The sequence below is a fragment of the Diachasma alloeum genome, unplaced genomic scaffold, assembly GCF_001412515.2.
Source record: "Diachasma alloeum isolate Michigan unplaced genomic scaffold, Dall2.0 Dall_scaffold_00410, whole genome shotgun sequence".
Taxonomy (NCBI): domain Eukaryota; kingdom Metazoa; phylum Arthropoda; class Insecta; order Hymenoptera; family Braconidae; genus Diachasma; species Diachasma alloeum.
In genome coordinates this window covers 528048-553292 of record NW_021680549.1, presented here as the reverse complement: position 1 = coordinate 553292, position 25245 = coordinate 528048, and the positions used below count along the sequence as shown (strand labels likewise).

General features: G+C 36.9%; 1 long non-coding RNA gene across 1 annotated transcript in view; it reads left to right on the top strand.

The window, feature by feature from the left end:
- Window positions 1-1373: 1373 nt before the first annotated feature.
- Window positions 1374-25245, top strand: part of LOC107042075 — a 30914-nt gene continuing 7042 nt past the window's right edge. Inside the window, exon 1 of the long non-coding RNA XR_001461126.1 lies at window positions 1374-1457. This is a non-coding gene — a long non-coding RNA (uncharacterized LOC107042075). The remainder of the gene's footprint in view (window positions 1458-25245) is intronic.

The following is a 25245-nucleotide window of genomic DNA, read 5'->3' as shown; positions in this document are numbered from 1 at the left end:
TGTTTGTTGTCAGAATTGAAGGCTGACAAAAAATATATTTACCGGAAATAACTTTTTCTTATCTCAATGTACGTTCTAGTTTAGGATTTATTTTGTCCCATTGTATTTCCTCTAGATGTCCCTCCTCCACATAAATAACTCTAAAAAATAGAAAAAAAAATTCCCACATCTGTGCTCTGCCGGCTTTCTAAAACATGAAAATAGTTACCCCTTTTTAATCGCTCCCTCTTTTTACCCCTTTTTTGAGACCCCTACGTACGAGAAAAAAAACTCCGCAGTCGTATCGATTTTTTTCAATACGTGTCGGTTGTTTTGAAAAAAACCGTTTTATGTCAGATTATTCGACTGTTGGGAAAAAAATTGAAATTTCCCGATAGTCTGATAGCAATTTTCAGTAGTAACATCCTAAGCATCAAGTGCTCGAAAATGATCGGTAAATACCGATATAGCTCCGTTGCATGCAAAGTAATATCTGAAATTTAGCAGGTTAAAAATTCCAAGTGACACAATCTTGTATACAGGGCGGCATGAGGTAAATACCAGATAGTAAAACAAATAGTGAGCGAAGTTCAAGCGAGATCCAACTCGTATATTTTTTTCAATTCAAGCTTATTTAATCTCTCCTGTACGGGGTCGATATGCCATGCATCGACCGATGAAAATAGGAATGACACGCTTTGAAATTGATTATTTCCAAAACTATGAAATTCATCTCAATCGAACAAATAACAACGAAAAAAGGAATACTGTAGCTTCGACTACATATCGGTTTAATAATTTTTCATTGATTAGAAGTCATTAGATTCTAGTTGTATTGAGCGTACTCCACACTTGGAAACAAAAGGGTCCCGTCCATGAGGGGTTAAACCTGAAGGCTTATATACGTGGATATGGCATTTGAAGGACAATTTTTAATCAGTATAATAGGGCAACGTGAGAATGTTATAAAAACTGAAAAGACACTAGTGATCACACGGATGGTATGCGGCTCCGGCGGTTATCCAAGCTTAGCCGCGTTTAGTCTGGTTAGTACTTGGATGGGTATACGGTTACCCCTAGGTACCCGCGTAGAGATCTACTGCATCCATCTAGGGTAACCTGACCAATAGGTAGACACCGACCAAAAGATAGACCTTTTATTGAATAAAAATTTTATTCAAATAAAATAAAATTAAATTGAAATGAAAATTAAATTGAAAGTGCAGTTTTTATTCACATATTTGCGTACATCTGTGAATAAAAACTGCACTGTTCAATCTAATTTTCAATATTAAGACTCATTTATAGTTATGAAATACTGAAATTATTTCGCCTAATCGACATTTTCAATGAGAAAAAAAATAAAATTGGTGCGAGGAACACCAGTTTACGTCTGTGGCGTTGTGCATTGTTAGGTCGGAGAAGTACAGTGTTGTTGTGATGATGAAAAAAGAATGTGTTAATGACAATTAAACACGGTATGTACACTATAATTATTATCAAAAAAGATTTTTCTCCAGATGGGAATGTAGAAAAACAAAAAGTTTTACTGAAAAATATGAAATATGAGTGTCCATCTCCGGATCCGAATTTCCTAACGTAAATCCCAGAAATGGTCAACCAGCCACGTGATAAGCTATTATAAGGCGTACTCAACTTTTTTCGTTGTTTTTCCGTTTATTTCAGAATCGAGTAATTTTATGAAAAAATGTCGAAAGATCTTTTTTGTAGATGAATAAATTTCAATTGAAAAAGGTCTGTTTAAACCCGCACGGAAGGAAAATATATGCGAATATATATATGGCATATATTTTAATCATATCACATATATTTCGGCCAAAAAATGCTGTATGTGGTATATATGTCACATATATGCGAAAATATACTCTGAAATATTTGTAAAAAATAAGTCATTTAGATGTCAAAATATATGTGAGATATATGTAGAATATATGTTACTATATATGTCCCTGATACCCACAACTTATAATCTACATATATGTGAGATGTGTGTAACATATACGTATGATATATATGTCGCATATATTTACAGGGTGTTCCACTGTTGAACGTACATACTGTGAGGGTAGCTAAGGAGCGTTATTTGGAATCAAGAGTCTAATGACTTTTTCACCTCGACGTTTCGTCAATGAGTCATAAAGTGAATAAAAAAGGACCGCCACTCAAAAAATTTGATTTATGGTGCCATCACAAGCGAAAACTCAATCGCTTTTATGTATACCATGGTTTTCTGTTAATACAGTAAATATTAAAAAGTTCCCAACAAAAAATAGCAATTTTCGTCACAAGGTTGGAAGAAACTTTTCGGACGAGTGTGAGGGTTGCAGACCGAAGCGAAGCCGAGGATTGCAATCACACGAGTCTGAAAAGTTTTTCCGACCGAGTGACAAAGCTAATTTTTCTTCACACTAACCGGCATTTGATAGACACGAAGTGTCCATCAAACGACATTTATGTCATTAGGCCCGATAAACCGCGATTCTAACCTCGTTTCGCTCGGTTCGATCGCGGTTTTCGGGCCCAATGACATAAAATATTGTATGTCACACGGCGATAAAAGTATTATCTGACAAATGTGATTATAATCCTCGCCTTTGGCTCGGATTATAAAGCCACATTCGCCAGATAATAATTTTATCGCCTGATGACATAATCTACTATTTATAGACAGTGTGATGAGAAAATCGCGGACTGAATTATTCAAAAAAAAAAAAAACATTAATTTTAGTAATTGCGACGCGTTATCAATAAACATGATGAGCAGAAATCACTTACAATGCGATAGGAAGAGTGTACCAAACTTGTACTCGATTATTCAACATTCAAGGCGGTGGAAAATTTCAAATCATGACCATGAGTGCTTACACAGATACACGGAAAACATCGTCGGAAGTAGCCTTGCGATCGCAAGATTTTTCCCAAAGATTCCTACGAGGGATGCGCCTCGGGTGAAAAAATTGGGGGAAATCCGATTTGACATCCATATTAATGAAGAATTGGTGAAACGATCTGATTGTAGACTGTTTCGGAAATGTCTCGCGTTCAATCATGAAAATTCCGAGAATTTTCGGAACTCTCCTTAATCAATTACAGTAGACTCCTGATGGAGTAACACGCACATGATTGTAGAAGAAGCGAATTATCACGTCACGCGGGTCACAAGAGAATGGTCAACTTTCACGACAGTTGAACCACACGAGGGTCACAACCAAACTATAAAATTTCACGAGAGCCAAACGTCACGAGGCTTACAAGAAGATGGTCGAATTTTACGAGAGTCAAAGGTCACGAGGGTCGAAAGGTGATGCTCAAATTTTTCGAGGGGCAAAGGTCGGGAATGTCACAAGAATGGTCAAATTTCACGAGAGCAAAACGTCATGAGGGTCACAAGGAGGTGGTCAAATTTTCTGAGGGTCAAACGTCACGAGGGTCACAAGGAGGTGGTCAAATTGTCTGACGGTTAATCGTTACGAGAGCCCCAAGGAGGTAGTCTAATTTCATGAGAGTCAAACCTCACGAGGGTCACAAAGAGATGATCAAATTTTATGAGGGTCAAATGGCACAAGGGTTACAATGGGACGATTAAATTTCACGAGAGTCAAATGTCACAAAGTTCACTACGAAAGGTCAAATTTTCCGAGAATCAAACGTCACGAAGGTCACATGGATGGTGAAATTTTACAAGAGTCAAGCGTCNCAATGACATAAAATATTGTATGTCACACGGCGATAAAAGTATTATCTGACAAATGTGATTATAATCCTCGCCTTTGGCTCGGATTATAAAGCCACATTCGCCAGATAATAATTTTATCGCCTGATGACATAATCTACTATTTATAGACAGTGTGATGAGAAAATCGCGGACTGAATTATTCAAAAAAAAAAAAAACATTAATTTTAGTAATTGCGACGCGTTATCAATAAACATGATGAGCAGAAATCACTTACAATGCGATAGGAAGAGTGTACCAAACTTGTACTCGATTATTCAACATTCAAGGCGGTGGAAAATTTCAAATCATGACCATGAGTGCTTACACAGATACACGGAAAACATCGTCGGAAGTAGCCTTGCGATCGCAAGATTTTTCCCAAAGATTCCTACGAGGGATGCGCCTCGGGTGAAAAAATTGGGGGAAATCCGATTTGACATCCATATTAATGAAGAATTGGTGAAACGATCTGATTGTAGACTGTTTCGGAAATGTCTCGCGTTCAATCATGAAAATTCCGAGAATTTTCGGAACTCTCCTTAATCAATTACAGTAGACTCCTGATGGAGTAACACGCACATGATTGTAGAAGAAGCGAATTATCACGTCACGCGGGTCACAAGAGAATGGTCAACTTTCACGACAGTTGAACCACACGAGGGTCACAACCAAACTATAAAATTTCACGAGAGCCAAACGTCACGAGGCTTACAAGAAGATGGTCGAATTTTACGAGAGTCAAAGGTCACGAGGGTCGAAAGGTGATGCTCAAATTTTTCGAGGGGCAAAGGTCGGGAATGTCACAAGAATGGTCAAATTTCACGAGAGCAAAACGTCATGAGGGTCACAAGGAGGTGGTCAAATTTTCTGAGGGTCAAACGTCACGAGGGTCACAAGGAGGTGGTCAAATTGTCTGACGGTTAATCGTTACGAGAGCCCCAAGGAGGTAGTCTAATTTCATGAGAGTCAAACCTCACGAGGGTCACAAAGAGATGATCAAATTTTATGAGGGTCAAATGGCACAAGGGTTACAATGGGACGATTAAATTTCACGAGAGTCAAATGTCACAAAGTTCACTACGAAAGGTCAAATTTTCCGAGAATCAAACGTCACGAAGGTCACATGGATGGTGAAATTTTACAAGAGTCAAGCGTCACGAGGGTTACAAGGAGACGGTCAATTTTCATGAGGATAAAGGAGACGGTGATTTTCACGAGGGTCCAACATCACAAGGGGATGAGCATTTACGATAGGGTCATACATCGCAAGGATTACAAGGGAATACGATGCCTAAATATATCAAGATGTTCAAAAGTCACAAGTCACAATTTCAGACACTCAATTGTAAGAAGAATCATGGTGTTGATTATTGAGATTTATTGAACTCTCTATGTGAGGCCCTTAGAAATTGAAAATATGACGTTCTCGTTGTGACCCTCGTTTGACCCTCGTCAAATCTGACTATCCTCTTGTGACCCTCGTGACGTTCGACTCTCGTCACATTTGACTATTCCCTTGTGACCATGGTGATGTTTAACCATCAAGAACCTTGACCCTCTCCCGGTAACCCTCGTGACCTTTGACTCTCGTGAAATTTGACCATCTTCTCATCTCTCTTCTCTTGACTCGTGATATTCGAACCTCGTAAAATTTCATCACTCATATGACTGTAGTAAAATTTTACTCTCGTGAAATTTGACCGTCTCCTTGTAACCCTCGCAAGGTTTGACTCTCTTGAAATCTGATCATTCTCTTGTGACCTCCGTGATGTTCGACACTCGTGCAATTTGATCATCTTCTTGTGACCCTCATGACGTTTGACCGTCAGAAAATTTGACCATCTCCTTATAACCCTCGTGACTTTTGACTCTCGTGAAATCGAACCATCCATTTTTGATTCCCGTAACGTTTGACCTTCAGAAAATTTGACAATTTCTTTGTGGGGCTTGTGTCGTTTGTTGATTAAATTCATGAATTTGTTTCTGAGATACAAATATTTTTTTCAACTTCAAATCGATCCATTTTGTTCCGAACCTTCTATTTGTAATTTCTGTAGCCTCGAAGGGATTTGATTTCGTCGCATTGAATAATTTCTTGCCTTCCCCAGTCATTTTACCGGGTTTCTCGAGTTTTACCGTATATTCAATCCTGTAGAAATTTCGTATAATTGACTGTGAAGAGGATATTTTTTGGTTCAGCACAGGGAAAATGACGGAGTTATTGACCTTATGAACTCTCCCGGGAAAATACCGGTGGCACACCAGATTTTATTCGTACCTTTTTTCCGTATACAAGTACTTTTTTTCCCTTTCATTTATTCAATATCCAAAAGTGAATATCATGAGTGTCAAGTGCTAAAAATATGAACTAAGTAAAGAGACGTTTCTGCTTTCCGGTAATAATCATTGGATTTTAGCACTCTGTGCATACTAAGAAAAAAATTTTTTTTGAGAAGTGCGTTTTTAGCTCTGTCAAGAGATTCATAGCAAAAAAATTTTCAAGCGCAAAATAGTTTGCACACACAAGGAACACTACGGAGGTGTCCCCCTCCGATTTTGATGAAACTTATATATGTTATAGGGGACTAAAAATTAAGGGACACGTATTTTTTCTTAGCGGCCCATACGCGAGTTTAGGGGTGGATATGCTCTCTGAAGTTGACCACCCGTCGGGGTGATTTTTCAATTGCACTTATAAGGAGGCTATTTGGACAAATATTTTGCAGTGTAAAATGAACCTCACAAGGAATGATGGAAATGAGAATTGAAACCGTCCCCNGGGGGGGGGGGTGTAATTTGGGGGGTAAACTACCCTTGTGAAGAGTCATTTTCCTAATAGAATAAAAACTATTGCTGAAAATTTTATGAAACAAATTTCATTTGAAAGAGTATGAGAAAACACAGGATCCCTTTCTTTGGATTTTTTTTTTCAATCGAAAGTTGAAAGAAAAAAATCGATTTTTTGTGAATTGCGAATTTTCAATTTTTTTCCCGTGTGAAACAAAGCTTATGGGGAATGATGAGAAAAACCATTGAAATAGTAACCGGGGGCTGAAATCTAAGGGGTAAACTACCCTTGTGGAAAGATATTTTTGTAATAGAAAAAAAACCATTGATGAGAATTTTAGGAAACAAATTTCGTTCGAATACAAATGAGAAATTTTATGGAAACCACATCGTTTTTTTGTGAAATTACGATTTTTTTTGTTGCATAAAACATAGTTTAGGGGAATGCTGAGAAAAATAACTGAAATAGTCTCCGGGGGGGAAACATGAGGGCTGTGCAACCCCTGTGGAAGTAATTTTTTCAATTTAAAAAAATATGTATGTATTGCTCAGCATATTATGGAACAAAATTCATTTGAAAGAGCGTGGAATAATACGGAATATTTTTTTTGGCTCTTCTTTGGAATTCACATTTAAAAGAAAAAAACAATCGGTCCGAGCTGATAGCACTGGAAATGAAAAAAGTCGGCGAGTGATGAGAAAAAAAAATCGATAATTGCGCAGAAAATAATGAATCGAAGATAAAATTTAATTCGGTTTCTCTTATGACCTTGATGATTATATCTTGTTCAATGAGAAATAAGTGACAACATATGATAATATCGTTCCGTTTGATAAGGCAGAACCACAACTGGAAAATATTCGGAAGTTATATTAGGATATATCAATTGACATCTCCCTTTTTTATCTGAAAATAAAATCACCGTGATAACCCGAGTGAAAATTCCGGTCAGGTCTTGATCAAGTTTGGATCAGGTTAGACCTGAGCACTGATCAGGTATTGATCAAGTTGACGGATCCGGTGGTGGTCAGACATGTTACGCCTCCGACCAATCCGGATTTGATCAGGACGAATGGATCCGAACTTGATCAAGTCAACTGTATGAAAACCGGATGACTTGTCTGTCAGTATCAATAACAATTATCAATGATAATTAATTCAAAACAAAAAATAATTCAATTCTTTCACCGTAAGCCGCCTCTATTAATGAATCTCTACTGTTATTACCTCTGAAAAAGCTTATTATTTTTTTACCGATGCTGGGGATCGAACCGGGGACCCTATGATTACTAATCCTATGCCCTAACCACTACGCTATCCCGCTATTACTATTGAGTAAACTGTACATTGGCTATATGATTTATATTGGGGTATTCGTTGAATTTACGATTATTCCTGATCTCGCGGATGTGCGTGTGTATTCTCAGAGATAAAATATGTTCAATTAAATTTTTATTTATTTCATTAATGAATAATAATAATGATAATAACAATAACACTAATAAATAAATAGACATTTGGTGATTTTTTTTCTCAAGATCATTTGCGTGTAAGTTTGATACTCCTCTAATACGTATTTACGGTATCATCATCCCTCCCTTCTGTACATTTGAGAAGGGCTGGCTGTTAATTAAATTGATTAATTAAAATAAATTCATTAAATTAAATTAATTTAATTTAATTTATTTTAATTATAGTATAATGATCCTTTTTAAAGATTGAAAATAATTATTGATAATGGTTGATAAAACTTAATTTGAATAGTATAATAATAGTTAATTAAATTATCCGAAAAACTTATTAAAATTAATGTCAGCTAAAGCGGATCTGAATCTGATCATTTTCTCTTCAATTGACCCCTTTCAAATGCCGATCAAGGACATCGAATTCGAATTTGATCAAATTGGGGTCAGGCAGCCGACCTCAGTGTGAAATCGTGCCTACCTGATTAGAACTTGATCTGAATCATCCTGCAGTGTTTCAGATCCGATCTACTGGATCAAAACTTGGTCAGGTTCTCATCAGGCATCATCTGATCATGTCTACCTGATCAGAACTTGATCTGAACCCGCCTGTAGTTTTTCGGATCCGATCTGCTGTATCAAAACTTGGTCAGGTTCTCATCAGGCATCATCTGATCATGTCTACCTGATCAGAACTTGATCTGAACCCGCCTGTAGTTTTTCGGATCCGATCTGCTGTATCAAAACTTGGTCAGGTTCTCATCAGGAATCACCGGATCAGTCGAACCTTACAAAAACCTGATCAAGTTCTGATCATGCTTCAGGTGGGCCTGAAGCAATTTCCACTCGGGAAGATATTGGTGTTGACCGGTATGACACATCGCATCACATCCCGAAAGATTAACAAATTCGTCACGCGGAAAACATTGGAGTATCAAGAAGAGTTACAAAAACAAGCAGACGAATTCCTCCAGAAAGTTTGGCGTTATTTTGCTACGTATAGCCCAGAAAACATCTATAATTCTGATCAAAGTGGTTTTCAATTAGAAATTCATTCTGAGTGGACTTTAACTGAAGAAGGTGTCAAACAAGTCGCATGCATTGTACAATCCATAACTTCCACGATACATAGTTATACAGTGCAAATTACTTTCAACTCTTTTCCTGGTTTTGAAGGAACCTTCTGGAACTTTCGGTCGAATAGTGGAGCAGAATCTGTATAAACCTTCGAATGTGTTCGTCACTGCTTCAAGATGGGGAAAAGTTATTTCGGGTACGATAATATTTAAGAGTACATGATATTTTCGATATAATAATTTCGAATATTATGAAGTACTTGATTTTTCAGAGCATTTCAAAACCTGGTTGAAGGAAGTCTTTTTCCCAAACGTGGGCCCTAGAAGTCTACTGTTAATAGATTCGTGGAGCGGACACTGTCCTGAAGCCGTATACAAGAAGTTACTCCTCCAAATACAGAATTATTAACTATGTTGATACCGAAGGGGACCACTGGGAAAATTCAACCTCTTGATATATATGGTTTTAGAATATGGAAGAATTATGTCCGTCATTTTTTGGATAGTGTTCTCCTTCTGGACTATGATCTTAACTTACATTTGCGGAACAATATCATAAAGTTACAGTCTTTAGTCCATAATCAATTATCATCACCAAGGTATCAAAATTTGTTTCGTTATGCTTGGTTTCAGAGTAGTTTTATTGTTAAAGAACCACCCTGTACATAGGGAAGTTTTATTGAATTCTCTATGTACGCCCCCTCCCCTCCTCCCCAAATTTTCAGTAAAAATTCTCTATCTCCCTTAGTTTCGGAGATATTTTTGAAAAACTCGCTGACTCAATTTTTTTGGTTGTGAATTCTCAATTCACAACCCCCCTCTCCTTTGCAAAATCACCCATCAAAAATTAAAGGAATTTTTTAGATTTTAGAAAATATTTTTTCTAAAATTAAGTTTGTTTTGGTTTAAAATTAATTCCCATTTTGAACATTAATTTTGAACGATTTTTTTTAAAGCTTAGAAAAAATTTTCAAGATTATATAAATTTGAAGGGTAGAAATCACGGTTTTTTAAATTTAGAAACTTTTTTTCTAAAGCTAATCTACTTTTTCTCTCTGTTTTTGACCCTAATATTCTGATACTTAGTTCCTAACCCTTATATTACACGTGAGAGGGCTTGCTATAACACCTGGCCTGATACAAAACAATCATCTTCGAATTGAAATCCATCCCCCAATTGAGTATAAAATATACTCGAATCAAGAATAAAATACTTCAATGAAGTATATTTATACTTGACTCAAGAATAATATACTTGAATCAAGTATATTTTATACTTAATTCAAGTTTTTTTCCGTGATAGTAGCGCGATAGTCTAGTGGTTAGGGTATATTGCGTTAGGAATTCATTAAGAGGGGTGATTGATAGCGAAAAGAGTAGATTATCAAAGTAGTAATCATTGTGGATAATTATTATTGATACCGGTGGACAGATTATCCTGTTCGTTTGCGTTTGGCTTGATCAAGTTCAGATGAATTCGCCCTCTTATTAAATCGGGATTGGTCAGAGGCGTTACATGTTTGATCAACTCCTGATCCGTTAACTTGATCAAAACCGGATCTGAAGTCAGGTTTGACCTAATCCGGACTTGATCAAGACCTGACTGAAATTTCCACTTGGGGTACGGGGTTAATTCATTCGAGAGTGAAATACAATGAGTGGAGTGAAAATTGGCACTGTCATGGTGTCAAAATGAGCATATTAATTACCACAGTTCGGTGTGAAAAATAAAAATTGACTCTGTACCAAAATTTGACCCCGGGCGAGAGAATTAATTTAACACCGAAATATTTAACCTCTCGCACCATAGACTGTAACATCGATTATTTTTTCTATGTACGACTTTTTTTTTGTTGCTGCACCAAATGCACGAGAAAATCATTTAAATATTTCGGTGGTGGTTTACAGTTCCATGAACTGTGATCATCGCCAGGCTTTTTCTTTGTTTTCTAGGCTCAAGCCCATCTCCTTCTTCCATGAACCATAAAGTTGTATACTCATTGGAAAGCTTATTAAATAAGCTTCAAAATGACTCATCCAATTCTGATCATTTTTCATTTAGTTATGACACTTTTAGGCTGAAAATGAATTTTTACGTTTTACTTAAAAAATTAACTTTGGCTGGAGTTTTTGATCCTTCCAAGTGAACTAAACCGCAATATCTATATATCATTTTGAAGAGCATTTATCAGTCTTTGAAATAATGTATGATAAATCCTATTTGATAGAATTTCCATTGAGTTATTGTAGATTGTTTCCATTTTTTACGTTATTTCGCACTCAAAAAATTACACTTTTTGCCATTTATCGTTTCTTTTGAGTTGATCAACGGGGACAAGTCACACATCAATATGTAGGTCTTATTGAGATCTTCAAAATGATACCTCATATTAGTCATTCCATCCATTTGATTAATGACTATAAGCGGTAATATGGCGATTTTAGCATGTCACGTTTTGAAAATTTTCATGTTTTTCTTCTTAATGACGTAATTTTCTCGGTTTCTGTTGAATTCCGTGGATATATTTCATGCTCAGGTCAAATCATATGAAAGTACCTCGAAATTGATCACTGAATTATTTGATTGAGACAAATTTTCATCAACTTATGGGAGTTTTTATTCAAAAATTGAATTTTATGTTCATTTTAAATTTAGCTTAGTTAGAATTTTTCTATAATTAGTGATCAAGTAAATGAAACTAATCATATATCTCTTTGAAGGATATTTACTATTCTTCAAAATGCTGCCTGGTAATTATGATTTGATTGAATTTTCATCAAATTATAGGAGATTGTTTTAATTTTTTGCGTTATGTCACACTAAAAAAATGACACTTTTTACCACTTATATTGATGCTTTAGACGTGACCAACGAGGATGTATTATATAACAGATCTCATCAAGATCTTCAAATTGATCCCCCATATTATCTATTTAATCACCTAGATCAATGGTTATAAGCGATAATGTGGCGATTTTGGCATGGCGATTTCCATGTTTTTCTTCTCAATGATGAAATTTTCGTGGTTTCTGTTCAAATTTCTCGAGATATTTTATGCTCAGGTGAAAATGTATTAAATTATCTTGAAATTAACCGCTGAATTATTTGATTAAGACAAATTTTCATAAACTTATGGTAGTTTTTATCCAAAAATGAAATTTTATGATGTTTTTTGCAAATTCACATTAGTTTGGATTTTTCTATAATTATTGGTCAAGTAAATGAAACTAATCATATATGATTTCGAAGGGTATTTACTATTCTTCAAAATGGTGCCTGGTAATTATGATTTAATCGAATTTTCACCAAGTTATCGGAAATTGTTTCATTTTTTGCGTTATGTCACACGCCAAAAATGACAGTTTTTACCACTTATTGATGCTTTAGACTTGACCAACGAGGATGTATTATATGTCAATTTATAGATCCCATCGAGATCTTCAAATAGATACGCCATATTATCCATTTAATCACCTAAATCAATAGTTATAAGCGATGATGCGGCGATTTGGCATGTTATATGTTTTGAAAATTTCCATGTTTTTCCTCTCAATGATGAAATTTTCTTGGTTTCTGTTTGAATCTCTGGAGATATATTATGTTCAAGTGAAAGTATATTAAATTATCTTGAAACTGACCTCTGAATTATTTGATTAAAACAAATTTTAATTAACTTATGGGATTTGTTATCGAAAATTGAATTTTATTATGTTTATTGCGGATTCAGCTTAGTTTGGATTTTTCTATAATTATTGGTCAAGTAAATGAAACTAATCATATATGTTTTCGAAGGGTATTTACTATTCTTCAAAATGGTTTCTGGTAATTATTTTATTTATTTTATTTATTTATTTATTTCTGCAATTAATACATGGTATTAATCATGCAGGGGAGTTCCTGCTACATAATTAAAATATAATAGTAGTGTTGGCAAAAAAAATAAGAATAAAAAGCATATTGAAAATTAAAAATTATTATGCATGAGTTATAGCATGTTAACAAACAGCGAATCCGATGAAGGTGAAGCCAAATTTGAAACATAGAAAGCCAAGTCCTTGATAAAGCGCAGTAGAATAAATATAAAAAGCGCTGAAACAAAGCATAGAATAAGTCAAAAGTCAAGAAAATTACCAGAATGACAAATAGTTCATAATTTGCAAAAGCCGAGCTCAAAAATCAGAGTTACAAAACCTTCTATGAAATTATAGAAACAATCATTAATCAATCATCAATCAATCATTAATCTCAGAAGCTCTCAACTGCAGGCATTTTTTCAAGAGACAATATAAAGTTTTAATATTTCTATGATCGTTCGAGTTAAAATATGCGGAAATACTGGAAATAGAGACGTAGTTCGGGTCGAGCAGATAATTAGGAAGATAATGGGACCTGAGGGAATGGTAAAAGGGACAGAAAAATAGGATGTGTGTGGGGTCAACCCCACACACATCCTATGAAACTGACTGACTGTCATTGTGAAAGGATCGTCCAAGTAGGCGTTGGATGCATGGCCAAGATCAATGGCGCAGGTGACTCTTGGTAGGTAAACTTGTGTTAAAAAGGAGTTCCAGCCAGGAATTTTGATAATCTCTAAACTCATTGTCCGACCTCTTGCTCTTCTAATTGTCCCCCAGTAGTCCGTAGAGTTTTTAACATTCGCAAACATATCAGTAATTTTCTTTCTGTACGTCTCTTTCTTCGTTTTAATGAGGTGTTTGTATGATTGTTTCTGGTAATTATAATTTAATTGAATTTTCACCAAGTTATAGGAGATTGTTTCATTTTTTGCCTTCCTCTGTCTTCGAAGGCCTGGGAGAGGCATAAGGTACAGAGCTGGTTAGGATCCAGCCGGTATCCGATTTGGTTGATGAATATGCTTCTTGCATGTATTGAAAAGTCTCAATTGGATTTTAGCCCTAACAAATTCAATAGGGCATCTTTCAGAATAAAAATCTCGGAAATCATCCAGGGGATGCCTGAATATCTTCAGTAACAGGGAAGACGATGACAGGTAACGTTGATAGTCCTCAAACCTCTCTCGAGCCAGGTATCGATCCAAAATGTCAAGGATCCGCAGCCTCCACCAGTTCGAGGACAGGTTAGTCCACAGATCATCACAATTGAGGCCATCCAGACAGAGCTTCAGCTGCGAGATCCAATTGTATTTGGCGGTAGAGCGTTGATTTGATGTTGGAGAAGATGCTAACTCTGTCAACCTAAGCAGACAGACCTTTGGAAGGCGACTGTCTGACATGTTCAGGACCTTAACGATCCAGAGCAGGGCCTGTTTGATGACCTCTAGAGAAACTCCATGAATGCCAGTTTCAAGTCGTATAGAGTAACCAGGTGTGCATCTCGGGAGATTAAAGAGCCTTTTAAAGAAGCTCAGGTGAGCAGCTTCGAGGACTGAAGATGTCGTAGAGCCCATAGGGATGAAGTATAGAGCAGGGTGGAGGTGACAATGCTAGAATGCAACCTCTTCGTGCCTTCCCAAGAGTCAGCCCTAATGGACGAGAGAAGTCGTAGTGCTGCAGAAGAAGCAACGCGGGATCTTGAGGCAGCAGCAGCAGACGCAGCTCGGCCAGTGGCTGTTGAAGTAAACTTCACCCCGAGATATGTATATTCAGGAACTATTGCAACGGGATTCCCGTTGAGCTGGAATGCGTGGTTTGCTGAGGGTAGTCGTCCTCCTTTTCTGAATATCAGCACCTTGGTTTTTCCAATATTGATTGTCAGGCCATTGGCAGAGCAGTACTCTTCAAGGATTCTCAGCTTGAGTTTGAGATCAATAGAGCTAAATGCTAGCATGATGAGATCATCAGCGTAAAGCAGCAGAATGACATCTTTACGGCCATCGATGTCCACTCCTCGAGCACCCTTGACACGAAAAAAGTTCTCGATGTCCGCTAGATATAAATTGAAGAGGAGTGGACTCATTTTTTCACCCTGCAGAACGCCCTCGCTCACATCGAAGTCCTCAGTATACCCTTCAGATGTTCTGATTCGGATAGTGGCACGGTCGTAGAGATTTTTGACAACCCTAATGACCTTCGAGCTTAGCCCCAGCTTCAGGAGTTTTTGCCACAGCAGGTGATCAGGGACAGAGTCGAACGCTCTTCGAAAATCAACGAAAAGCGAGTAGACTCTGCCCCCAGGTCTACGAAGTCTATTGTGGACTATGGATGTAAGGATGAAAATATTATCCATAGCGCCCCTCTTCTGGCGAAAACCAGCCTGTTCCTCTGGTATGATGTTGTGAAGCTCAGCCCATTTATAGATCCGATCGTTCAGGATAGAGGTGAAAATTTTTGTTATATTGTTAATGAGGGCGATCCCCCGATAATTGAACGGATCCGAGCGCTCTCCTTTTTTATACAGCATACACAGGTTGATTTTACACCAGCTCTCAGGTATAGTGCCGCTCTCAAAAATCTTGTTGAATAAATCAAGAGTATAAATCTTCCAATTCTCTGGAAGAAATTTAATAAAACCATTGGAGATTGAGTCCTCACCTGGGGCCTTCCCAATCCTGCAGTCCTTAAGGCTCTTGTTGAACTCAGTCATTGTGAAAGGATCGTCCAAGTAGGCGTTGGATGCATGGCCAAGATCAATGGCGCAGGTGACTCTTGGTAGGTAAACTTGTGTTAAAAAGGAGTTCCAGCCAGGAATTTTGATAATCTCTAAACTCATTGTCCGACCTCTTGCTCTTCTAATTGTCCCCCAGTAGTCCGTAGAGTTTTTAACATTCGCAAACATATCAGTAATTTTCTTTCTGTACGTCTCTTTCTTCGTTTTAATGAGGTGTTTGTATGATTGTTTCTGGTAATTATAATTTAATTGAATTTTCACCAAGTTATAGGAGATTGTTTCATTTTTTGCCTTCCTCTGTCTTCGAAGGCCTGGGAGAGGCATAAGGTACAGAGCTGGTTAGGATCCAGCCGGTATCCGATTTGGTTGATGAATATGCTTCTTGCATGTATTGAAAAGTCTCAATTGGATTTTAGCCCTAACAAATTCAATAGGGCATCTTTCAGAATAAAAATCTCTGAAATCATCCAGGGGATGCCTGAATATCTTCAGTAACAGGGAAGACGATGACAGGTAACGTTGATAGTCCTCAAACCTCTCTCGAGCCAGGTATCGATCCAAAATGTCAAGGATCCGCAGCCTCCACCAGTTCGAGGACAGGTTAGTCCACAGATCATCACAATTGAGGCCATCCAGACAGAGCTTCAGCTGCGAGATCCAATTGTATTTGGCGGTAGAGCGTTGATTTGATGTTGGAGAAGATGCTAACTCTGTCAACCTAAGCAGACAGACCTTTGGAAGGCGACTGTCTGACATGTTCAGGACCTTAACGATCCAGAGCAGGGCCTGTTTGATGACCTCTAGAGAAACTCCATGAATGCCAGTTTCAAGTCGTATAGAGTAACCAGGTGTGCATCTCGGGAGATTAAAGAGCCTTTTAAAGAAGCTCAGGTGAGCAGCTTCGAGGACTGAAGATGTCGTAGAGCCCATAGGGATGAAGTATAGAGCAGGGTGGAGGTGACAATGCTAGAATGCAACCTCTTCGTGCCTTCCCAAGAGTCAGCCCTAATGGACGAGAGAAGTCGTAGTGCTGCAGAAGAAGCAACGCGGGATCTTGAGGCAGCAGCAGCAGACGCAGCTCGGCCAGTGGCTGTTGAAGTAAACTTCACCCCGAGATATGTATATTCAGGAACTATTGCAACGGGATTCCCGTTGAGCTGGAATGCGTGGTTTGCTGAGGGTAGTCGTCCTCCTTTTCTGAATATCAGCACCTTGGTTTTTCCAATATTGATTGTCAGGCCATTGGCAGAGCAGTACTCTTCAAGGATTCTCAGCTTGAGTTTGAGATCAATAGAGCTAAATGCTAGCATGATGAGATCATCAGCGTAAAGCAGCAGAATGACATCTTTACGGNGATGTGTGTGGGGTCAACCCCACACACATCCTATGAAACTGACTGACTGTCATTGTGAAAGGATCGTCCAAGTAGGCGTTGGATGCATGGCCAAGATCAATGGCGCAGGTGACTCTTGGTAGGTAAACTTGTGTTAAAAAGGAGTTCCAGCCAGGAATTTTGATAATCTCTAAACTCATTGTCCGACCTCTTGCTCTTCTAATTGTCCCCCAGTAGTCCGTAGAGTTTTTAACATTCGCAAACATATCAGTAATTTTCTTTCTGTACGTCTCTTTCTTCGTTTTAATGAGGTGTTTGTATGATTGTTTCTGGTAATTATAATTTAATTGAATTTTCACCAAGTTATAGGAGATTGTTTCATTTTTTGCCTTACGTCACACGTCAAAAATGACAATTTTTACCACTTATTGATGCCTTAGACTTGACCACCGAGAATGTATTATATGTCAATTTATGGATCTCATCGAGATCTTCAAATTGATACCCCATATTATCCACTTAATCATCTAGACCAAAGGTCATAAGCAATAATGTGGCGATTTTGACATGTCACGTTTTGAAAATTTCCATGTTTTTCCTCATAACAGAGAGATTTGCTCGATTTATGTTCGAATCGGTTTTTGCTATTTATAGAGGCTTTAGGCTTGACATGTTTTTAGAAAATCCGGTTTCAAAGTCGGTCAAAAAATGAGTATTACGGTCGATTTGAGGATTCGATTTGAGGATCGCCACCCGTATGGTTATTTTCGGAATCTATATTGATAAATAACTCATTATTCAAAGTTCATACATCGTCTGAATGAAAATATTTCTTTTCCGGTCCACAATATCTCATAGGTGAGTTTCAGAATATTATGTCTCTTGTGAACATATTTTTTTTCCATCTCAAATTACCATAATGAAATTAAAAATCAAATCACAATTCAGGGAAATTTTACATCCATCCATCCATTTTGTTCGATAATCCGGTGTAATTATTCATTAAAAAATGATTTAGACATAATTTTCTTCATTATCAAAGTGATCTGAAGCACGTCGGAAAGTTTCTAAGAATAAATAATTTTAATAAATATTTTTAGAATTTTTTTATTCTCCCCATATTATTCTTCATTGGTTCAAAAGCACCCATATGCTGTAGAGTGTCTACAGAAAAATATTAAACTTTTTGATGGAATGGTTTATTATAAAAAGTTGAATATCTCGAATATCTCGATTGATTCAGTTGCGCACGCCGAAAAGGGGCGGCTCTCGGAGAATCATGTTATTGTTGAGCATCATTTGCGGTTAAAAAACGTCAGGATTTTTTTACGTAGCAATTATTTATCCGAGATCATTGTTTTTTAGTGTAAGTTTATAGAGGAATTCTCTCTCTAAAAGTTGATATTTTTTTCTCGTCAATTGAATGAGATAAAGTTCTTGGCGTTACGCCACATAAAGCCGATAGTTTTTAATTAATTTGAATATCTGCCAATTAAAACGATGTTTAAACATTTATATGTTGTTCAGGACATTTTTACGGATCGATTGATATTTTTTCATTGCCAGCTGAATTTTTTAAACCATACCATACTTTCATCAGCCAGATTGATTGGAGTAGTATTCATGTATAGTACATTCGTGTATCCGTGAGCCGAGTCGAACTATACATCAGCAAAAGTTTTTAGGTAATTAGCTAATATAACAACTCCAATTTTCCTGGGATACTGATAGGTAAATATTACGTTTTTTATATGTGATCTTGAAGTATTTCGACGTCTATTGTGTCAGAAACTGACTGCTATAAATGAATTTAACCTCCTTGAGCTATTACAGTTAGTACCGTGTATGCTCATGTAGATATTTACCTGAGTCCGACTAGTTATTTACCTAATTGGGTCCGACTCAATTTTTGTTATTGATTTCCATTTCTTTTGGTAATAAATGACTAATTAATTCCGTTTCTTCGAAAAATTCGTTGGAGTAGTTATATACTCTAATTACCAATTTTTGTTTTAACCCAGAGGTCTTCGTTTCGCGGGATACCAGCCCAAAGGGGGAAAAATTTCAAGTGTCCCTCCCTCGAGACATCTTTATGGAGATTCCACAATGAACGAAACGTAAGCTTGACGATTGTCAAAACACGGTTTTGAAATTTGCACAATTGCAAGAGCTGCGTCAAGCCTGCTTCGCGTTCATTATAGAATCTCCTTAAGGGTGCCGTTACAATGAAAACAATGCAAGGTATACGCAACGCTTGTAACTGTGAAAAATAATTGAACAACAGTTGAACGATTGTTTCACGCATTGGGTAAGTTTCGCGGTATGTCCATTGTGGCATCACCTTAAGGGTGTTAAAGACTTTCCGTTATCGTAAGGTGCAGGGTTGGACAAGTAAATTACCTCAGGTAAATTACATGGTTTCTGCCTTGTTATAAACTAGGTAAATTACATGGGGGATTTTCCAGCTATTTGACATGTCGAAAACTCATTTGACGACCTTCATTGGCGTGAGCAAAACCGTGATATTTTTTCATATGGGGAGGGTCACATGTCGCAAGAATCATACCTCACAAGGGCCATAGCGAGCGATTGGGGGTGAAGCGAGGGTGAAACATCGCAACGGTCATACCTCGCGAGGATCAAATATCATAACCACTATAACTCATAATGGCTAAACTAACGCTAGGGCCAAACAACAAAGTCAGAGTGGATAATTTCAAGAGTCAAATAACCACAAGGGCCAAACGGGATCGCTCTCAAATTATTCATCTTAATTTATCTCTCGTCTGCGGAAGCGGCAAGTCTAAAAACAACGCGGATCAATAATGGGAGGTAGGCAAGGAGAACAATCACGAAGGATTATCCGAATTTCTTCTCCTATTTGACCCTTACGATGGTCCTTCGTGCTTCTATTTTTGGTATTCATGATTGCTGGACCCTGCTGGACCCTGTGTCCCTCAGTCGACCCTTTTGGTAGTTCCACCCTTCAGATTACCTTACCTGTGTGATTTAACCCGATTTGCGACTTTTGACTCTTGAGAGGCATAATTCTCACGAGGTATGTTTCTTGGGACGTTTGGCCTTCGCGGGTCATGACCCTCGTGGCCGTATCATCCTTGTGATCATCCAGCCTGCGAGCCTCTAACTTTTAAACGCCGTGATGTTTCGGTTGAACCTTTCTGTGAGTAGGTTTATGACACTTTTTGATATTTATGATGCTCCAGAGGTAAATTACCGGTATTTGACAATGTCACGTCGAAAACTCCCATCTGCGAAATATGCCCAACCCTGGTAAGGTGTACGCGGCGCGCACTTCAATTCGCGTAACTATTCAATCGCTTATATGTCCGGAACAAATCACTTGACAAAAATTTCACAATTAACGAAAATTATGGCATATAATAGTAGTAACATTTTTTATTCTAAACTATTTTTGATACCTGTCATAGCTTCGGAGATAAAGGCTTATAAACAATTGAAATTGTGAATAACAATAGAATGGCATGTTTCTTGAAAAGTTAACGGGGAGATTCGAGATCAAGAATCCCAAAAACATACAATTCATTTACACAATCATAATTAGTACAATTTTTCCCCAAACTTTTTTTTCCGTGTAGTATCATGAGTAGTATCATTTTGTAGTATCTATTCCAACAATTTCAGTCAATTCTATTGGCAATAAATATTAATCAAATTTTGATATTTCACATCTGAAAAATCATTTTCACTATGAATAGGATGTTATCATTTTTCAAATCCAATTTGAGTTTTATATTCGTTACTCCATGGAGTTTTGGTAATATTCATAAGGGAATTTTGATTTGGTTAAGTGAAAGTGTGTAGACTCTCAGACTGGAATTTGCGAATGAAATTACTAAATTATTAAAAACCACATCTATGGGTTCTATATAGTTTTATAAGTTTGAAACCCTTGCAAATTTCTAACCATTTATCAAATTCGTAGTTATTGGCAACCGTTAATTGCCTTGCGATGAGTCGAATATGCCAGGTTACGATTTTACCATCCCACAAGCAATAGTCGAGCTGCTCATACTCGCGCCCCCCGGTTTTGGATTTCTGCTGCCTCACCACACTCCGAGATTCCCACTATACCTTTGCTCGGTATTTTCACAAACCTCAAAACCCAGCTCAACTCTCTTGGAACCTCCACATCTAGATGTCGTTGGCGCTGTCAGCAACTCGTTACATTTTTGGGATTTATAAAATATGCTTTCCTGATACCTTATATAAAAAATTACATGTCGCACCAGACATGTACGTACTCCATCCAATACCTTTTTTTTTATTCACAAAATTCACGATATGTGAATTTTCGCCAAATTCATTTGAATACATTCATCCAACAGCATGCAAATACTTTTTCATGTACCTATTCATAATAATAATCATCCATCGTTTTCAATCAAATTTTTGTCCATACCTTTTTTATATTGACAAAAATGAAACAATAATGTTTTTTTTAAGCCCAATTCTGAACGTCAATAGAGTCTTTTAAAAAAGTTTACCCAGCATTAAAGCCATCGGAATTGCGGGCTTTGCCTCTGCCTCGCTCCTCAAACTTTATCCGAGGGTCGAAATCCTCAAAGTAACGATATATTCCTCGATTCCCACACCGCCCACTCGTATTTTTTTTTTCTCTTCTCTTTACCTTATGTCAATGTATGGCTCAGTCCATCTTTCTCCATTCTTATATACGTTTTTTCCATAGATGTATACACCACGACAGTGTTTGCATTTCTCTCCCCGAGGGACGCTGCAGACGTGCAATTTCGAAAAGCCGATTTCAATTCCGTTTCCTTTTCAGAGTAGAAGGAAAAGAAATCTCGAGTGCCCCCACGATCTCAAGCCCGCTTTGGCTTCTCTTCTACGCTTGATGGAAGGGATGAACGGCCACTCGGGATTACGTGAAACGTATATACCTATATACGTGTGAAAATCCAAGATTCTCCACCAATCGTTTCTAACGTTTTTACTTAAGTGCTTGAAAAATTCAAAGGTGAGTTGAGCGATATTTCAATTGAATTTTTGGAGTGATCTGAGGTTTTATTATTTCCTAAACGGTGCCTACTTTGCAGCTGAAACGGAGGGATATGGTGTCAAACAATCAATGGAAAGCTTTTTCTCGCACTGTTTACAAATTTTTTGCTGAAAATTCCGGTACATTTCTTGGAAATCATCATCAAGTGATAGTTCCACTTGAATTTCAAGGAATTTCGTTCTTGAAACTTGATAATTCTGTAACGAAATGAACGGGATCTGTAAATTTCACATCAATTATTCCAATTAACCATCAAGCTATAAGTTACCATCAAACGAAGTTAATGCTCGCAAATGATTGTGCTGGAACAAGCGATGAGATTCGAATTTCCTTTCAATGTAACCGAAGCAGATTTCTGCAGCTGAGGATGATTTGATTCTCCAGCAAAAGTGACTCGGCAATTTTTTAGTTATTTAAATACCAATATTAAGATTTTGCAATTCTGCCATGCATCTATTCTGAAAAGTAAATTATTTTCAATAGCTTAAACCTCAAAATGTTTGCACTTGATGGACTTCAAAAAAATTCTTATTTATCACTATAGCTCCGCATTACATCATGGAAATATATTATATATCGAAGTATCGGACGAGCATAAAAAAAAATTATGAAAACAAAAACTTGAAGATTGACTCATCTCTCCACGCGATTTGATTGAATTCATTTGCAACAAAATCATTCTTAAGTATAAGACTATTTTTAAGCGTGAGATCTTTCTTGGGTCACGTAATTTACGATGCCAGGCATCTCAGAATTAAACCATTGAACCATTGAAGAAAAATTGCTTGCCTCAAGTAAATATGTTTCAGACATTCGAATTTTTCTCCAGTCTACATCACATGCTCATTCAAGACAGATAACGTCCGTAATCCGTTCAGGAGGTCGCACCAGTTCTGGCATCAACGTAGCCACGTTTGTTCCAATTTTATTAGATCATTTTTAGGTGAATTTATCAAAATTGTGCATGCTAGAAGAGCATCAGAGATGCTGACTGGTATTGTATAATGATGAATGAGAGTATCAACGAAGCTTAGTAACTAAGTTGAAAAGTGCTTGAACATTAGTCGAGAGGTGCACGGTTCGAATCTTTGCTCCGCATTATATATTTCCGAAATTCAGCACATGGACGGGTATCGTTACCACTTGATTTTTTTCGATGAGGGGCGGCGTTTCCAGTATTTTAAACGCTTCCGTAAGGATTGTCCATCCCTACTCCACCGCCTAAATAGTGACTTACTCATAGCTACACGAAATAGGGTTCATAATCCGAGCACAGGGTCATTTGCCTTAAGTATGAAATAAATTGTTTCAACAACAGATGGTGCAATCAATCTCATGATCGAATTCGGTTAAGGGGGGAAAACCCTTTACCAACGAAAAAAAATCGATTTTTTTTCTCATATTTTGAAAGGATAATATACTGAGATTATACTGGGAAGAGGAAAAATCAAAATATTAAGTATTTACAGAGTTATAGCACATAGTTGAGAGGGCCGAGGGCCGCAAACTGGAAACTAGTCAGGTAGCTGGAGCGTTTGGGGAGGAGCAACCTTTCTTTCACAATACCTTTGTATAATTTGTAGGAAACCGTATTTTCAAAAAATTCAAAAAAATATAAATTTAAATCGAAACCGCCAAGAAATACCAAGAAAACTGCCCTCTGCAGGTCCAACCAAGATGCCAACTATTTTATCGACCATTTAAGGGCATATATTGATGGTGCGATCAACATTATGATTGGCAATTAACTCATCCTTTGAAAATAGGCCACAAGGTGACAAAACAGCTTGTCTCGGCCTCATTTCTCGGCCAGCGCTCGACCAGATAAGTAACCATTTTCTCTCAGGGTATACCTTTAGGCTACGGCCACGTGCCTCCAGAACTCAGGTTCCAGGAAAACGCACCGTAGATTTTCTTTTAATATTGTCTAGACAATTTTCTTTTGTGAAATTGAACTCCATGCAAATTGAAAGAGAGAATTTAGGCTATCTGGTCATATTTTTAGAGATTTGAGCAACATTGTTATTTGATTTTGTACGTATAACCTCACTTTATTCCCGGGAAACACGTGTCTTTTCTTGGTTGGTTTTTTCTTTTGAAGAGTGACGACTCTAATATTCTGATGGGGGATTTTTGGATAAATAGTTAAGGTAAGTTGGTTTGTGAATTTTGCGATAACTTTATAAAAGAAATAATAACAATTGTGGAGACTTTGAAGATTCTATTCTTTTGTGATAATGTGATTTTAAGGCGACACTTTTTCTTTATAAATCGATATTGATACATTGTGATACTCTGACATTGCGATAAGCGAATAATATTAATAATAACTTTTATGATATTGTCCATGAAACTCAAATTGATGAGTTTGATAATTTGATGACAAGAGAATCTACGGAAAGATATAGAAAATCGATGGTATTGGTGACATATTATTAAAGTAAAGATGACTCAATAAACATTGGCAATTGTCAAATATAAGCAAAAGTAAAATTACTGGATTTAACATTGTTTATTTACCGGAATCGATCTCGTTAATTGTTTTAAGTGTCTTAAGTCTTTAATCTTGAAAACATTCGATTTTCCTATAGCATCATTTTCAAAATTCACCTTTAACTAGTAACGAAAAAGCTCAGGTATTGGTATGATTTTTTTTAAATTTCATGTCTGTCTGATTTATCTTCGAGAACTTTTGATCGCGATTATCCTTCTGGCAATATTTAATACGATTGTGAATCATCTGGTATTTACCGAACGTGTAATTGTTTTAATGCTAATTTTTCTTCTTGCCACGGTCATTTTTCTTAATTTCTTAAAATTAATTAATCAACTTTTTCAAGGAATTTAAAAAATTGCAGATTCATAATCGTATTTTTGAAGCCCAAATTTTGACTCTATTTCTATCAATACAAGAATCATTACAAATTAATTTGTCCCATTAGTTTTGGTAGAGCATTGGCTATATTCAAAGTGGAAATACCTTTACATTATACAAATAAAGAATTGTATTACAAATAAGAATTGTATTGCAAATAAAAAATTGTATTACTAAAATTAAAAAAAAAATAAAAAATAAAAAATAAAAAAATTCTAAGAGAATTAGAATTTAGAGAGAAAAAATTTCCGCTTCGTCCAGCCGGGAATCGAACCCGGGTCTCCCAGATACGCGCCGGGCACTCTTACCGACTAAGCTACCGGGAACCACAGAAATTCACTCTCAA